The sequence below is a fragment of the Petaurus breviceps genome, unplaced genomic scaffold (genome assembly GCF_028583685.1).
Source record: "Petaurus breviceps papuanus isolate PSGF00001 unplaced genomic scaffold, PetGlider_PUasm1.0 90808, whole genome shotgun sequence".
NCBI classification, from domain to species: domain Eukaryota; kingdom Metazoa; phylum Chordata; class Mammalia; order Diprotodontia; family Petauridae; genus Petaurus; species Petaurus breviceps.
Genome location: NW_027187349.1, coordinates 5,360,191 through 5,378,975, shown reverse-complemented (window position 1 = coordinate 5,378,975; position 18,785 = coordinate 5,360,191). Strand labels below are relative to the sequence as shown.

At 39.1% G+C, this 18,785-nt stretch overlaps 1 protein-coding gene and 1 pseudogene across 3 annotated transcripts in view; both read left to right on the top strand.

Moving 5' to 3' along the window:
• PRKN (parkin RBR E3 ubiquitin protein ligase) overlaps positions 1-18,785 on the top strand; it is a 1,996,139-nt gene that overhangs the window by 1,211,621 nt on the left and 765,733 nt on the right. The window lies entirely within an intron of this gene.
• Positions 2,237-3,389, top strand: LOC138147801 (glyceraldehyde-3-phosphate dehydrogenase pseudogene; annotated as a pseudogene).

Here is an 18,785-nt window from a genome sequence, read left to right as displayed (position 1 = left end):
TCTCAGTGCTCTTGAGTTCAAGGTGCTGGAAAGTCTATATCAGGATCTGAGGGGGATGGTAGTCAAGGTGATGGTCATGGTTTTAATATCTGGTGCCTCCTCTTTTTCTGTAAGGGTGTCCTCTGGCTTCCGTTAGACTGGTTAGCTTACCTTGTGAGTGGAGGTTGGTTGGTAGTCAGTGGGGGTGGCAAGCCCCGTCACAGGAATTGTCTTCCTAAAATAATTGCTGTGAGGGCTAGACTAAAGGCATGGCTAGTGGTTTGAGTACCTATGGATTACAGTTGGTTGGCAGCTGTTGCTAGTGATGGTGAGGTGAGTCCTTTTTACATAGTGGAAAAGATCTGTTAACTTTCTCTCAGGGGTGTTGTGGACATAGATAGTGATTACAACATTTAGCAACTAATTACATATATGGAGGGAGTGATAGTTAAAAGTTGAGGATGACACCAATATTGCACACTTGGGTGACAGGGAAGATAGTGGTACCTTTGTAGTAATTGGGAAATTTAGAAGGCATGAATAAGTTTTGGGGAAAGTAAATAAGTTATCTTTTGGACATGTTGAATTTGAGATGGCTATGGAATAAGTAGTTTGTAATTTTCACTAAGCAGCACATGAAATGGATTGATGGCTGGACCCAAAGTCAGGAAAAGCATCTACCTCCCAGAGTACTTGTGAGGATAACATGAAATAATATTTGAAAGCATTCTGCAAACTTGGAAGCACTTTAAAAATATTAGCACTTATTTTTATTAATTTTAATGTATGGAATTCTAAAGTGGGATTATGGCAGTGTGGATAGAGAGCCAGCCACTCAACCAATAAGACCTGGGTTCAGTCTGCCTCTCATATATTGTCTGTGTGACCCTAGATAAATCATTTACCTTCTCAGTACTCTGATAAGCTCTCTATGACAATGGACGTTTCCTCATTCAGCAGTTCCCTATACCAGTGAAATCAGGTCCATTCCCAAACACTTTTTCTACACTTCTTAAAACCAAGGAGTAGTGTCATAGAGGAAGGAAGAAGCACAGTCAGTGCAGTACACATGGACATATTAAAAGAGGATACCAAGAGGAATGTAGGTGAGTACAGAAGAGGCAGTTATTGTTTAGCAAGGCACACTGATGAATATTAGTCATACACCGAAGAGCAAACAAGGAATCAAGACAAAATCACAAAGCACCAAAGTTGGCTGCACATAAAGTAACAATCCCAATATGGTTATGCAATACTCAGGTTCCAGGGGTAAAATAGTTGGCAGATTATGTGTGTATGAGGGGAGAGAAGGAGAGAGAGAGAGGGAGAGAGAGAGAGAGAGACAGACAGACAGACAGACAGACAGAGACAGAGAGAGACAGAGAGAGAGAGAGAGACAGAGAGAGACAGAGAGAGAAAGAGACAGACAGAGAGACAGACAGAGAGAGAAAGAGACAGACAGAGAGACAGACAGAGAGACAGAGAGAGAGTGTGTGTGTGTGTGTATGTATATGTGTGTGTTTTATGAGGCCCACCAACTATGAGTGACTCGTTTAACAATTTCTTCAATTGAAAAGATATAGATTCTGATGTATGACTAAAAATTCCCTTTTTCCTTCCCTGCCCTTTTTTTCTTCCCTGCTTTTTTCTTCTCTCCCCATATCTCTCCTTTCCTTTTCCTTCATTTCCTTCTTTCCCTTCATATGGAAATACATCTGGTCAGTAGGTCAAGGTATAGTAACTCCCATGGTCTACAGAAATCCATCAAGTTGGAGGGAGTCCAATTCCACATTGAGTGGGATTTAAACATTTAGGTGATCATAAAATTATATCAGAGGAATCAGGGCCCAAACAAGTCCTAGGAACAGCTTTGTTGTCTTTTCTGGAAAACCAATACCAATTAAAGGGGAAATCCTGGTCTGATTATACACTTCCTTTATTCTGGATGCTTTGTCTCCCTTAATGAGCTCTAAGATTCTATTAGCTTTTGTTATCTGCTTAATTTAGACCATTGACTTGAATTAAAGCATATAGTCCACCAAAACTTCTAGACCCTTTCAGATGAATGGCTAGCTAGTCCGTTGCCTCCACCTCAAGATAATTGTTTTCTAAGCAGAAGTGCCTTTCCATTTCTTCTGGTTTCTGAAGTAAAATGATCTACTATAACCCAAAGTTTGGAATTTATATATACTCATATGATAGTGTTCTTTTAGGGGGTTGGGTGTGCTTAACAGGGAAAATCCTTTGTGTGAGGAATGTGAGTTAGTGCTTTATGAAATCGGCCATCAATGACCCCTTCATTGACCTCAACTACATGGTTTATATGTTTCAGTATGATTCCACTCATGGCAAATTCAAGGGCACTGTCAAGGCTGAGAATGGGAAGCTGGTGATCAATGGAAAAGCCATTACCATCTTCCAGGAACGGGATCCCACCAATATTAAATGGGGAGATGCTGGAGCCGAGTATGTTGTAGAGTCCACTGGAGTCTTTACCACCATGGAAAAGGCTGGGGCTCACTTGAAGGGTGGAGCCAAGAGGGTCATCATCTCTGCCCCTTCTGCTGATACCCCAATGTTCGTGATGGGAGTGAACCATGAGAAATATGATAATTCCCTTAAGATTGTCAGTAATGCTTCCTGTACCACCAATGCTTGGCCCCCTCGGCCAAGGTCATTCATGACAACTTTGGCATTGTGGAAGGACTCATGACTACAGTCCATGCCATTACTGCTGCCCAGAAGACAGTAGATGGCCCCTCTGGTAAGCTGTGGCGTGATGGGCGTGGTGCTGCCCAAAACATCATCCCTGCTTCCACTGGTGCTGCTAAGGCTGTAGGCAAGGTTATTCCTGAGCTGAATGGGAAGCTCACAGGCATGGCCTTCCGTGTTCCTACTCCCAATGTATCTGTTGTGGATCTGACCTGCCGCCTGGAGAAACCTGCCAAATATGATGATATCAAGAAAGTGGTGAAGCAAGCATCAGAGGGACCCTTGAAGGGCATCTTGGGCTACACAGAGGACCAGGTTGTATCCTGTGACTTCAACAGCAATACTCATTCTTCTACCTTTGACGCTGGCTCTGGTATTGCCCTCAATGACCATTTTGTCAAGCTCATTTCCTGGTATGACAATGAGTATGGTTATAGCAACCGTGTAGTAGACCTCATGGTCTACATGGCCTCCAAGGAGTAAAGTGGAAAGCCATGGATCTTCATCCCCAGCCAAAAAGAGGAAATCCACCACTGGGGAGCCCACATTCCTAACCTGTGTTCCTATACTAGGGATCCCATGTCCCATTCACATCCTTGTTCCAAAGCACCCCTGTAGTAGGGGGAAGAAGCCTAGAGTCCTGTATTGTGTACCATCAATAAAGTCAACATATTCAGTGCAAAAAAAAAAAAAAGAAATCTAGTGGGATGAATTAGGAAGTGGAGAGATGACCACCTATCTGGGATGTTAGACGGGGTATTTCTCTTTTGCCAATGAGTTGGACTAGATGATTGCTGAGGCCCTTTCCAACTGTGATATGGTTTCATAAAACATTTCAACATATGATATGTGACAAGGTACAGATCCAGCGTCTAATACGTACTAGCTCTGTGGCAGTCGATAAGTCCTTTAATTTCTCAGTTCCTACAGACAGATCTCTGAGAATTTATGTTTAAGTATGAGGAGTAGATCCAACAGAATGGGTATAAACCATTTGTATATCTGTTATGCATATTGATGAAATCACCAATTCAGCTGAAAATAGCTTAGCCTTTGCCAAAATAATGGATGTCGTTGTTTCAACTCAGAAATCAGAAAAGGGCTTCAGATGACTTTGATATCACCTCTTCCCTGAGATGCCTATTCACTCCCTTAAGAGTAAAAAGGAAAATTCTTAACTACCAGGTAACAAGCAGCTAAAGTTTTAACCTATTCATTTTCCACATGCCCATCACACATTATGAGAATCACTGACAGGTATGTGCTGCTGTAAGAGACTTTATTTCTGCAAAAGAATCTGAAATGACCTGATATATGATAATAAAGCTGGAGTTCTGAGAAGAACAGTAGGCATTCATATTTGAAATGCAACAGTTACAAACTCTTCTTACATCTAGAGTAGCATATCCAGTGTTTAAGGTTAAACAAGGTAAGGTGAAGAAGGGAGATGAGGTACTTGAGAGGAATTACATTAAATACACAAAAGCTGGCTTTATTATCTTGCTCTGGCTAGACCTGCAACTGCAGACTTCAAAAAGAAAACTAACCCTCAAAATGAAATTCAGCTCATACTAGTAGTTTGCTGCATATTATCATAGCTTCGGAACCATAATTTTCACTGTAGTATAAACTGATACATTCAGCATTGTACAATGGAAAGAATACTGGTGGTAGGAATTTCTGGAAAAAATGGCAACGTGAAAGGTTCCAGCCAAACCCAGGTTCCCTGAGAAACACTCCAGCAACAATTTAAAAGAATACCTGATGAAGAAATTATTCCATAAAACCAAAGAGAAGCATCCGTAAGCTCTAGTGTCTAGTCCAAGTCTGCATAAGACTGGAAGCCTAAAGACATTCTGTTTAGGGACTTGCCAAGAGGCATGAAGCCAGCTCCATCACAAGAAACAGGGCTTAAAGTCAATGGGATATTTGCCCTAGCCTGTTGAAAAAGCTGCAATAGTGGCCAAAGCCAGTGATTAATAGGTGACTGTCCAAAGAGTTGGAGAGAGTGTAGATATTCCTGGACAAATCTATAGGAAGCCTTAAGCCATCAATCTTCGTTCTTTGATTATGTGTGACGCTAGGGAAGAAAGTCAACTCATAAAGGACTATAAAGGATAGAAATACAGGGCTGAGACACATGGGTGATATAGACTTTAAATTTTTTCTCTAGGAGACCTAAGGTCAGTATAGGCCAGGGCCTTTTAGGATTTCACCACTAATACCAGGCTAGGGTCCTTTAGAATTTTACTAGAGGACAGGGTTCACTCAGGTGATACACAAGAAAAAGACATAGGTAGGGCAGAGATGAGCACATAAAAGTAAGGCCACAGGGACACAAGTAGAAGCCAGGGCCTGAGACCAGAGCCTGGCGAGTTGCCCGAGATCCACCCACAAAACTGTAGGGTATAAGCTCCTTACAGAAGGTTTCCAGTGCTTTTTTTTTTTTGTCTTAATAGGCACAGTCTATAGCAGATACCTTCATACAGAAGAGGATTTTAAAAAATGTTTATTGAATTTTAAGAAATATTTGAATATAAGAAGCTTGCTCAGTATCACATGGCAAAAAATTGGTCCTGGCAGAATTTGAACCTGTTATCACACATATTAAGCCTAGCAATCTATCAACTACAAATTCTATCTCTGAAGACTCACAATTGAAAAAATTATAGCAAACGACAAAACATGGGTATGTGGTTGCCCTTTGTTCAGATATATTGAAGCTCAGACAGTTTTAGCAGTTTCCTCACGAGATCATTAAAGGAGAGAAAATAGAAGGCGGCCCAAGTTAGATCCTTGGTGGACACCCTTTTTTTTTTAGGAAGTAGGAGGAAAATGTCGAACCGGGAAAGAATATTGAAAAAGGAATGGTTAGCATCAGTAAACAATATTGGAAAAGAATGGTCAGATAGAAACTAATATAGTACTGAGCAAGCTCTTGACTTAGCAGGTAGGTGAATTAGGAGAGATTAAAAATCTGTTGTTTTGGGGAAAAAAGTATACACAAAAATATATATTGCAGCTCTTTATAATGCCATTCTAAACAGATTTCCCCCCAAATAGCTCTTCTCCTGGTAAAGATTGTGACCTTCCTTACTCCACCTATACCTACAGTTCTTTTAAGAAGTCTCCAAGGGGCGGCCAAGTAGCACAGAGAGTAAGAGCACTGGCTCCAGTGTTGAGAAGACCTGGAGATCGAATCCTGAGCTCAGACACTTAGCACCCACCCAGAAACACCTGGTCGTGTAACCTTGAGCAAGTTACTTAACCCCAATTGCTTAGGGGTGGCCAGGTGTCTCAGTGAGTAAGAGCACCGGCTCCAGTGTCGGGATGACCTGGATCAAATCCGGGCTCAGATACTCAGCACCACACCCAGAAATAAGTGGCCATGTAACCTTGAGCAAGTTACTTAACCCCGATTGCTTTAAAAATTAAAAAAAAGTCTACAGATAGTCTTTGGTGCCTGTACTATAGTTTCCATGTTTAAACTGCTTGCTTGATATTTTCTGAGTCAATAATTAGTGTGCTATTGTACTAAATTATTTTTGTCTACTTTATTTTTTTATTAAATTACTTATTTTTAGTTTTCAACATTCATTTCCACAAGTTTTAAATTTTCTCCCTCTCTGCAAGATGGCTTACAATCTGAATTGTTCTTTTTAAAATTTCTTATTCACATAACTAAATATAACATTTATTAACCATCCTACTTTTAAATATCAATCAGAGAAAACTAAGAAATAGAAGCAATTTGGGAAAATTAGGCAACTTATTCACTAGCCTTTAACTATTTTTATCCCTCCATGGACTCAACTCTCCCTTCTTTATGGATGACTCCAATCGCCTTCCTATTTTCTCCCCCAATCCTTCATGCATACTTATGGGGCATCAATCTTTCTGATGCACAGCTCTGATCACTTTACTGCTTAAAAACCTTTGGCTCTCCATTGCATTCTTTTTTTTTTTTTAAGCAATCGGGGTTAAATAACTTGCTCAATACACAGCCAGTTATTTCTGAGTGTGGTGCTAAGTATCTGAGCCCGGATTCGATCCCCAGGTCATCCTGACACTGGAGCCAGTGCTCTTACTCTCTGAGCCACCTGGCCTCCCCTCTCTATTGCATTCCGAATAGCAACATGGGGATGGGGGTATGGAGGAATGCATTTTTAAAGCACTTGGGATACCCCTTAGTCATTGGAACTCTAGCCTGTATTTCCAGTATTTTCCCCAAAGCCCTCATTGTGTATTCTATGTTCCACTAAACTTAGAGTATTTCTAATAACTTATAGATAACTTAGAGTATCTCCCACACCTGGAGCATTCTTGTTGCTTTCCTTGATCATTTTCTTTCTGCAGAAATCTTGTCTATCTTTCAAGGCTTAGCTCATAGTCTCCTCTGCCTTGAAGTCCTCTTGTATCTGTTCAGCAAGAACTGATCTCTTCCCTCCCTCCTTCTATACTCACATTTGATTTCACTCATGCCTCTTATATGCACTTACTGTTTTCTTTATTATATTACAATTATTTGGTTATATGTGTTATTTCCCTTACTAGATTATAATCTCTTTGGGGTCAGAGACTATCTCTTTCATATTTAGTTCTTGTTTTTAGTAAGGAGTCTTGTGCAGTCCATCTAACTATCCATCTATCCACACATGCACATAAGCGCACACACACACACACACACACATATATAACTTTATATATAACATGTGCATATATATATAACTTTTTAAATATAACTCAAATTTCCTCTGTAGATATGAATGGGATACAACTTTCTAATTCACCCTGAATTTTTATTAGCTCTTTCTAAGTATATACACGGCACCTGTGCTTTAGAATAACTAGATGCCAAAAGTGTCCAGAAGAAATTGTTCTTCAGTTTGTGAAAGGAGAAATTTTGAGTTCCCTACTTATAGCATCCATGAAATGATAATATTTGCTTTCTGAAGTCATCATTCACAGTTTCTTGTCTATTCCTTATGGCAAAGCAGGAGGAAGGAATGGAGAGAGTGAGAAAAAGAAGAGAACAAGATCTGGAAAAAGCAGGGAGAGGAAGAAATTATTGCCAGCATATCTCTTAATATGAATTCCTGCAACTTTCTTTTTACAGTGATAGATGACATTTACTAATACTTTCTTAATTGTAATGCTTACATTTACTAATTAATTTATATCAGATAGCAACTTACTAAGAAAGAATTATTCATATGTGTTTTGTCTTACACATTGTTTTTCATTTAAAGGACTTGGAGTTACCCAAAGCCCTCCCTCTATCAAAATTTAAGTTTAACAAAGGACATTTGAATAGAACACACAATAAAGTTTCAAAACAGAGACATAAGGTAATTTCATTTCACACATATGTCGCATGCCAGTGCCTAACATAGCCTCTGCTCATAATAAAGTGCTTAGCTATTGTTTATTGGATGAGGATAAGGGCACCCACAAAATGGATTTTACAGGTTTTATAGATTTGGAACATGACTGTAGAAAGATCTTAGAGAGATAGGCTATGTGTTACAGGGGAAAAGTGGGAGAAAAGTCAACAGCTTTTCAAACTTCTTTAGCCAAAACAGTAGGAGCTACATGTGTTTTTTTTTTGTACTTAGATAACTCAGTTCTAGCATAGATAAAATGTTGACTATTTTTATTTTGAAGTGTGTATGCCTTTATCTTTGGAATTCAAAGGAGAGAAGGGTAACTATAAAAAAAGAAGAGAAGTTTGAGTACCTTGGGCCTTAGAAATTGTATAAATTGATTTTGAATATTTCCACCTATCATTAGCAAGAGGAAAGGGAAAATGTCTACTTGGGGGAAAATATTTTAAATAATTTAAATCCTTGCTATTTCACAAGCCTGAAAATATAAATTAACTAGGAAAGAACTCCCTATCTTATCAGAAAACTGGAAATCAGTCTGGCATAAATTAGATTTAGACCAGCATCTTATGTCATATACCACAACAAAATCTAAATGTATACATGACCCAAAGATAGGTTATACCATTAAAAAAAAAGAAATTCATTCAGGTACTTTCCACAGCTAGACAGGGGATGAATTCTTAATGAAGTAATTCATAAACTTAAAATAAATAATTTCAATTACATGAAATTGAAAAGTTTTTACATGAATAAAATTAATGCATCTAGTGTAAAAAGGGAAATAAATGGTCTCTTAGGAAAAATTCTTTGCATGAAATATCCTTTATCAGGCTCTGATAAATAAGATGTAAAGGCAAATAACAGAAATATATGATGGAGAGACTTACCTAATAGATAAGTGGTCAAAATATAGGAAGAAACAGTTGTTAAAAGAAGAATTGCAGACTGCCAGCAACCATATGAAAAAAAAACATTCTAAATCACTAATGATAAGAGAAAAGCAAATCATCAAAGCATATCACAACTTTGAAGTTTTTTCTTATACTCTGCATACTGGGTAAGGAGGACACAATATGGGAATAGTGTTGGTGGGGTTGTGGAAAAATAAGTATGTCGATGCACTGTCAGTAAAGATTTAAATCGGCCCCATCATTCTGGAAAATGATTGAGAAACATACAGAAAAAGTGACTAAAATGACTATACATATACCCCAGGCAGGACAGTGATAAAAAAGAAAACTTTTATATACACTAAAGTATTTCTAGAAAAACTTTTTTGGTGGTGAAGAAAGTTATGGCACATGAAAACAATGAAATATCATTGTGCTATCAGACCTAATAATATGACTACAGAGAATCATGGAAAGACTTACAAAAACTGATTCAGGGTAGAATAAACTAAAGAAGAAAAACAATATACATAATTAGTGTAATATTGTAAATCGAAAGAAAAATGATAAAACAATGGACACAGGCTCCAAATTATGATGAACAAACTTGGCCCCAAAGGAGAGATATGAGAAACAACCCTTCTCCCTTGTTTGTAGAGGTTGTTGTTGGGGTTATGGGCATACATCATTTTCAGATAAAGTCAGCCATTTTCCAGATGGTTTTTGGTGGCCTTTTTTTTTTTTTTAAAGCAATCAGGGTTAAGTAACTTGCTCAAGGTTACATGGCCAGTTATTTCTGGGTGTGGTGCTATCTGATCACGGATTTGATCCCCAGGTCATCCCGACTCTGGGGCTGGTGATCTTACTCTCTGAGCCACTTGGCCACCCCTAAGCAATTGGGGTTAAGTAACTTGCTCAAGGTTACACAGCCAGTTATTTCTGGGTGTGGTGCTAAGTATCTGAGCCTGGATTCGATCCCCAGGTCATCCCGACAATGGAGCCGGTGCTCTTACTCGCTGTGCTACCTGGCCGCCCCTGTCCTTTTTTTTTTTTTAATCTTTGTTAATAAAGTCCAGTAGATGAGTAAGAGGGAATGAATGTATTGTGAAACATGGGTGATGTCACAACAAAGCATGACAGAAATGCTATTTTTAGTTGTTTATTTTTTTATATTACATTCATTTCTGACTATTGCTTTCCCTCTTTCCCTTCTCAGTAAACTATCCCTTGTAACAAAGATTAAAAAGAGGGGAAAATAAATTAAGTAAAACTGGTCAGTTCATCATAGAGCATGTGTGTAGCTCAGGTTTTTGAGCTACTGTTCCGACTCACACTCATAGTGAGAGAAGGTAATAATAAAAAGATTTCTTTTCCTCCTTCCTGAAGCAGTTCTTTCTCAGGGTTGTAGCTGAACTTTTCTTTCCTATAGGCCAATCTAGTCGTCTAGTGCTTAGCTTCCAAAATGGCTGTTTTACACAAATCCTAAGAACATGTGATGGAGTCTCCTCAACTGAGCCCAACATACTAGCAGCATAGCATCATCTCTTTTTTTTGCTTTTTGGAGGGGATAGGGCAGGGCAGTTGGGGTTAAGTGACTCTCCCAAGGTCACATGGCTAGTACATGTTAAATGTCTGAGGCCGGATTTGAAATCAGGTCCTCCTGACTCCAGGGCTGGTGATCTGTTCACTGCGCCACCTAGCCATACCATCATCATCTCTTTTAATACAAGAGCTTTCCCTGCTTCCAAATGATTAGGAACTTTTCACACCTTGCTTGATATTATTGATTGATTGATTCACACATAAATACATGAATACAGAGTTTACTTTTAGTGGAGTATTTATTGATTTCATCCACAACCCTCCCCCTTACATATGTTATCTAGTTACATTATGCCACACGTATAGTTGGGAGAGAGAGAAGGAGAAGGAGAGGGAGATGGGGGAGGGGGAAAAAGAGAGAAAGGTGGGGGGAGGTTTTCTCAGCTTTTCTCTAGGGCCACACTTGGTTTGTTTTTTTGCTTTTCCTTTTTTCTTTTTTTGCTTTTTGGAGGGCAATTGGGGTTAAGTGACTTGGCCAAGGTCACACGGCTATTTTTTGTGTTAAGCGTCTGAGGCCACATCCGAACCCAGGTCCTCCTAACTCCAGGGCCAATGCTCTATTCACTCTGCCACCTAGCCGCCCCCAGTTTGGTTTTTAAAAATCGTATTTTATTTTCTCCCAGTTTTATGTTAATACAATTTTTAAAATTTGTTGTTTTTTTAATTAAATTTTGAGTTCCAAATTCTATCCTTCCTTCTTTCTCCTTACCCTCTTCAAGACAGTAAGCAATCTCATATAGGTTATCTGTGTGCAATCATGTAAAACAGTTCCAGTATTAGTAATTTGCTGCAAGAAACACTCGGTTTACTTTTTCTTTTGATTTTTTTCCTTTTGGAGGGCAATTGGGGTTAAATAACTTGCCCAGGGTTATATGGCTAGTGTTTTTGTGTAGGTGCTAAGTGTCTGAGGCCAGAACGGTTCCTCCTGACTCTGGGACTGGTGCTTTACTCACTGCACCACCTAACCACCCCTCGGTTTACATTTTAAAATTTTCTTTCTTTTTTCAACGTTTGTGTGTGTTTGTTTCTTGTGTGTGTGTGTGTGTGTGTGTGTATGTGTTAGTTTCTGCTTGCTTTTTTCTGCTTCTTTGAACTTTTCCTATGAAACATTTCCTGAGGGACAAAAGTATGTCTTTACATTACTTTGCTAAAATTTGTTTAGCCTTTCCACAATCAATGGGAACACACTTTATTTGCAGTTCTTTGCTATGTACACAGTTCTTTTGCTATACAAACTGTTGCTATGATTTTTTTTTAGTGAAGATGATATCTTTCTTGTTTTTTACTTTCTTATGGTATAGTGCCTTGAAGAATGGGATCTATCTGGTTCTTTCTATCTTTCTGTCTGTATACTTGTCTGTTGATTTGAGAGTGAGTGTGTATGTGTAAGAGACCAAGAGACAGAGAGAGAGATTTAAAAGCTATGAATGTTACTTTTCTTGCATAATTCAGAATTCCTTTTTAGAATAATTGAACCAATTCACAGACCCACCAGCAAGTGCTTTAGTGTGTCTCTCTTCTCTCTTCCCAATTTCTCTCAATGCTATTTGATGACAAAACTATTATTAGAAAAAGAGACAGCATTCCAATGTTCTAAATCCATGTATAGCAACTGTCTTATTGCTAGATTTACATATAGCAACTGCTAGATTCATGTATAGAAACAGCAACATCTTCTGTAGATCCTTCTTCTCAGTTGCTGTCTATGGAAGCCTATTTGTATTTCTAGGAGATGGTGTTAACCTTTGTAAAAGAAACTTCATTTTGCTGTTAGCACAGTGAATGCTTTGGAATCATGTGTTCACCTTGTGTTAACTGTAGATGATTATTGCAGATGATCCGTACCTTCTAAGCTTTAGAGAAAAAAAAAAGTATGTAACCTTTGCGTAGGCCTCCAAGGACTCCATTACCACAATTATTCCAATTTCAGAGACCTTTATTTGTTGATATCACAAAATCCAGAGTCAAATAGAAACTGAATAGGCAAATCACAAGCCATGGGCTTTTTAGAACAGCCTACCCCCCTAGTACTGACTTCTTGAAGAGAGACAGCTGGTGTCAGCAGTACATACACTATTGTCATTCTTTCCTTTCTTCCTCTGGGAAATGAGATCAGAATTCACCAAGGTTGACTCACCACAATGCATGTAGAGACTTTAAGCAATCATGCTGCTAAATATGCTGGTTGGGATTTGACATCTGAAGTAACATCCTCTCAATTTCCGAAAACAAAATAGATTTGAGAATTCAGTGTGAACAAAAGTACAGTGAGTGAGGGCTAGGAGATGATCTGCTTTGATTTCCTGGCTCTGAGATTAGCCTAGAGGTGTGGTCACCTTAATGTGGTATTTCTCTATGACTCTAGATAATAATGAGATTGTACTGAATTATGAAATTAAATAACTAGTTGACATTTATCCTATGTATCCTAGGATTGTTAAAAAATATATATTTCATAGTGCATAGAAAGACAATCTTGGAATCATCAGGACTTGAATTCAAATATAGTTATATGACCCTGAGCAAGTCATTCAGTCTCTCAATGCTCAGGGCAGATCTCTTATGATCAAAAATTGCAAATCAGATAGGAATCTACTTTGTTAAAAGGAATTCCCCCTCTCCTTACAGAGATGAAATCACAGATCTTTGGCAAAGAAAAAAATTCTTTGTACTGTAACTGATATCCAAATATTTTGTGTATGCTATTTTTTCCTAGTTGAAAGTAAGCTCTTTTAGGGCAGTGTCTGGCACATAGGAAGTGCTTCATACATACTATTTAAATTGCATTGAATGAAGTAATGGCTCTAAATTGACTAAATAGAAAGCTACTTGCTTACCAACTAGGCTTGTACAGTATCTATGCTTAGACATTAGAGGACTTTGGTGGGCAGGTAGTTGTCTTACTCTCCATATTGAAAGTGAAATTCATCCACTCCCAGATGCAGTGAAATGGGGTGTATAGAGCACAGGGCCTGGAATATGGTAGATCTAAATTCGAATCTTACCTCAGACACTTATGAGCCAGATCATACTTAACCTTTGTGGTTATAATTTCCTCAGCTTTACATAAAATGAAGGCATTTAAAAATCAATGACCTGTAAGGTCCCTTATAGTTCTAATTTTGTGATCCAGTGGTATTCCTACTTACGAGCATTCCAGTGGGGAAAAAATTATATTACAAAACACGTAGATCATGTAGGTATTTTGATCTCTGTTTTATTTATGAAAAAAAGTTTCATTTATGAAATGAATGAAGTCACTTTCTTGCAGTTATATTGCTATTTAGTGCCAATACCAGGACTCAACCTTCATTTTTCCCCTCATATGTGTAAATGTAAAAAGTGTTGCGTTTTTGGTTATTGGTTTTCAGTATGTATAGATGGGAACTATAATGATGAATCAAGGATCACGTCTGCAATGATTTCAGTACCGGGCTCACAGTCTTCCTCTTCTTTCCACACCTGCCCTCATCATGGGTGACTTGAATATTGAAGTTGTTGAGCTTTTAGTCACCTTGAACAAGATCTTGGTTCATCAACTTCTCCAGGTTCAATTACTTCAGTCTCTGCTTTGCCTTTTCCACCATAGGTTCACCACCTGCAAGATCTTCTTGGACTCTGAAATTCCTTTATTGTCCTTTCTTGTCTTTTCATATCTTCAACTGCCTCATTGCTTCTGATCCTATTCTTTTCTCTTTCTGTGATGTCCTTGTTCTTCAGTCTCTCATCCTGTTCTAGCTTTATTTCCCTCCCTTTATTGAAGTGGGGGCTCTGCCCACCCAAAAACGGTTGCGATTTCATGATGTGTTGTGGTGGAACCGTCTCAAAGAATTCAGAGTCAGACTACCTCTAATACAAGTATAGGCATTTATTGAGATTGACACCTCTCATGAAGCGGGCTAAGTTCTAAGAGGAAACAGCAACTTGAGAGAAAGTAAGATGGATTTTTGTAGGGTAAAGATGCAATTACATACATAGAATAGAGGAATATCATTAATATTAAAAAGGCAGTGATGAGGTTTCAGTAGGGTTGCAGGTGGGTCGTGTCTAAAGAATTACAAAGACACAGGCTGACCCTAGGCCAGTAGGAAAGATTTATTATGGTTTTGAGGTTTCACACTCTGGCAGTTGTTGGATAAGTCCCTTTGAGGAAAACGGCCCCCTTAGTAAGGTAAGACACACAATTTTTATAGAGAATATGATGCTGATTACACAATCAAGATTTACATACAGTTATGGGAACATGATTGATAGGAGGGGTTTAAGGAATTAGGTAATGGAGGAGGGGTCCCGGCCTTAGTGTAACTGGGTATGTGGTTACCCAAAATGCATATAGTAGAGGCCATGTATGTATGGTGATGATATTATAATACACTCTATTTCATAGGTTCACTCCAGATCAGCCCTTAACTATTATTGCACAGGCACTAACATAGGGTGGGCCCCTTCTAAGGTTAGGTGGTCAAGTATCCTGCTCTCCATCCTGGTGGTTCTGTTTTCTGATAGGCTGGCTATTGTGGTCCTGTCTGGTCAAGATGGATAGTTAGGTATTGTGGTCCTGTCTTGGACTAAGTGGATGATGCAATTGTGATTGCACACCTGTTCTCATGGGAAAGGGGGGAGGGGTACTGGGGGCGGGGAGGGGTACTGGGGGCGGGGAGGGGGGGGTGTTGAGTTTCTATCCCATGGGTGCACCTGTTATTTCTGTGGAAACTAAGAGTTCAGGGATACACTTGTTGTTCTAGTCAGCAACAAGGCATAAGTTAGGACATTGGTGGGGGGAGGGAGGGTGGTAGACAGAGTGGGCCCTGTAGTAAAGTTTGGATACTGGGGCTGAGGGCACTTCTGTTAGGACTCCATCAGCAGGAAGAGTGTGTTAAGGGATTAGGTAATGGAGGAAGGGGTCCCATCTATGGTTCGGTGGTTAAACATTCTGGTCATTCTGCCCTCAAACTGGCTAGCTATTGTGGTCCTGTCTGGTTGAGACAGATAGTTAGGTATTGTGGTCCTGTCGTGGGCTAGATGGATGATGTGATTGTGATTGAATACAAAAACACACCTGTTTCTGTGGGAATGGATCTGGGGGCAATGAGCAGGAAGAGGCAGTAGCTAGGTCCCCATCACATGGACACACCTGCTGTTTCTGTGAGAACTAAGAGTTTAGGGACACACCTGTTGTTCCAGTGAGCAGTGAGGCAAAAATGAAGAAGTTAGGACATGGGGGGGGGCGCAGCTAGATAGGTGCAGTGGGCCTGGGCCAGGCCTATAATGAAGTTTGAATATTGGGGCTGGGATCAGCTTTATTAGGATTCCATCACCTTCATAACTTTGTCCTCTACAGGCAGCCATTTTAATAATGCAGTGTCCATCTTTAGATCCTTGTCCTTTCAAACTTTCCACTATTATTGCTGTACTAATCTCCAATCCAAGGTCATCCTCAACTTCAACTTTTTCCACCTGTCCTCTTGTGCTAAGTATTACTGGAGGAAGTTAAAAAAAATGCTAATCTGTCAGTCAGAATTTATTAAGCATCTGCTAAGTGTCAGGCATTGTTCTAGGATATAAGTTCAAAGAACTAAACGGTTCCTATTCACAAGCTTATTAGTAGGGGGGAAGTACATAAATGAATGAATAAATAAATAGATAAATGAATAATTTTAGGTATATGAAATAAGCATAAATATGTACAAAGTAGTTAAATACCAGGTATTTTGGAAGGGAAGGCAGTAGTAGTTGGGGGAAATTAGGAAAGGCTTCTTGCAGATGCTGGTACTTTAGCTGCACCTTAAAGGAAGAGAGAGTTTTTCTGAGACAGACATAAGGAGGGAGTGCATCCCAGATATAGGGAAAACCATTGCAAAGGCAAAGATACTGGAGATAAGAGTGTCACTTGTGAAACAGAGGAAAAGTCAGTTTTACCATGAGTTCCCTTCAATTATATGCCATATATCATGACTGGGTCCACACTAATATAAGATCATTAAATGAATAAAAGGTTATTTATCTCTCACTGACTTACTGTTGCATTCTCCACAGCAGTTCTAAACCTTTTCTTATTGTGCTCTTCTCTCGAGGCCCAAGCTTCACCTCTTCCTTTCCTGAGATCAGGAGTTCTCTATCTTCTGTCAATCACTCATGAAATTACTAATTTTTCCAAATATTCTTTACTTTTTGGCTCTGATAAGATAACTTCATCATACATGTATCTTTGGCTTATGTCACCTCTATGAGCTCTGGTTTCTTCATCTGTAAAATGAAGAAGGTATCAACCACTAAGCTCCATTCAAGCTTTACATCTATAATCCCCCAATTGACCCTTCCACCTATTCTCCTAATCCTATCCCATCCCTCTCTTCTTAGAGACCTTCCTATATTATTCATTTCCAACTCCTTCTTTATACCCTCTCTTCTCTTTTCTTCTGATGACATTGTTCTCGCCTAGATCTCCCACCTGTATGACTAGTCTTTGTTTCTTGTAGTTCAATCATCTTCCTGTTTTCATGTGAGCGTATCCCCTAGGACTCTGTCCTTGTTCAACTAGATTCTTTTAATGATCTCACCCTCCCCCATGGTTTACATCATGACATATATACATGGATCCCATCTATATGAAGCACCGAGCTCTCCACGTGCCAGATCCACATATTCAACAGCCTTTTGGATGCCTCCTCCTGTATGTGTTTTCAGCACCTCAAACTCAGCAGACTCCAAATTTAACTCATCACATTTGTTCCCCTCAAAGGCTTTTCCACCTCCCAGTTTCACTCATTTTTCTTTATGTCCCCACCCTCCCAGTAAACGAGGTACAAAATTACCTTTGACACTTCCCTTTCTATAACTACCCCCCCACACACACATCCAATCAATTGCCAAATCCTGTTGATTCTATCTCCACAATATTTCTTGCATTCATCTTTTCCCTCTAATCACACTGTTACATTACTTCCCCTAGTACGGACTATCATCTCTTTCACCAGAACTATTATCTTCTTTGAACTGATCTTTATCGTTCCATCCTTCCAACATGGGCTAAATGCATTAAGTCCCTCTGGAGAGTGAAAGGGGCCCATTCTAGCCAGAATGCTCCAGAAGTTTATGTATTATTTTTTCTCTTCCATCAAAGTCCTCCCTCCCTGTTAGATTGAAAATGCACTGAAGGCAGACATAAGTTGCTTGCTTGCTTTTTTTGTTTTTTGCTTCGCATCCTCTATATGTAACACGAAGACTTAGATAGAGTAGGAGCATGTAAAACACATTTTAAAAAATACAAATTAATTAACCTTTCTGAGGTTCAGTTTCATATCAATAAAATGAAAAATTATTGGGCCAATCTCTATTTATCAAAATAAACTTTAGACCCATTTTCTTTTTCTCTTTTTTACTTGTATAACCTTGTCTCACACTACTGATATTTCATAATCATCATACTTACTAAGGTGATTTTGTAGAGTTTGTCTGGACTATGTGCATGTGCCCAGAAGTCATAGAAGGCCCCTAAGAATCCTGGGAGCTTAGCTATGGGGGAAAAAATGGCCCAGAATAAAAAAAGCCCCCTTCTCAGATAGCTGAAGAGGCAGATTATTGAAAGTACATTATATTTTCTTTCTCTCTGGGCAGCAGCTGCTTATAATTTCTCTAGCCTTCACCCCGCCTACTGTCCCCCTCCCTCCCCCCTCCCCTAAGACACTCCCACACTCTCAAACTTACTACTGCTGGTAAGCAAATCTAAAATTAAAACATCTGCGCCTGTTCTGTACATCTGTGAGCTTATTAGGATGCCTCTAAGTAGAGAGCTCTTAACCTGTTCGATATAGTCCTTGGGTTAGTCTTTGAAGGAAATACAGTGCTATCACGAAAGAAGGAAAGTCCATTTGTAGCCTGATTTGAAAAGAACTTCAGGTAGGGTAAGAGGAAAAAAATGCCAAGAACTACCCAAGTTTTGTTTGTTTGTTTGTTTTCCTCTTTTTCATATAAGCTGATAGCCCTACTTAAAGTTTTTTTTAACAAATTGAATTTAATTCCTATGAAGCAGTTTTCACAGTGCTAAAGACAGCTTGACTTAAGTGAAAGGACAACTGTTTTTTTGCAGTATCTCCATTCTCACCTATTTGGGGGCAGGCACAAGATTATTCCTGAGAAAATGGGAGAGGGCCAAGGAGAATCCCTGTTTAGGTTCCCTTTTCATTGCGTGAAATCGTTGGCTAGAATTTTCTTT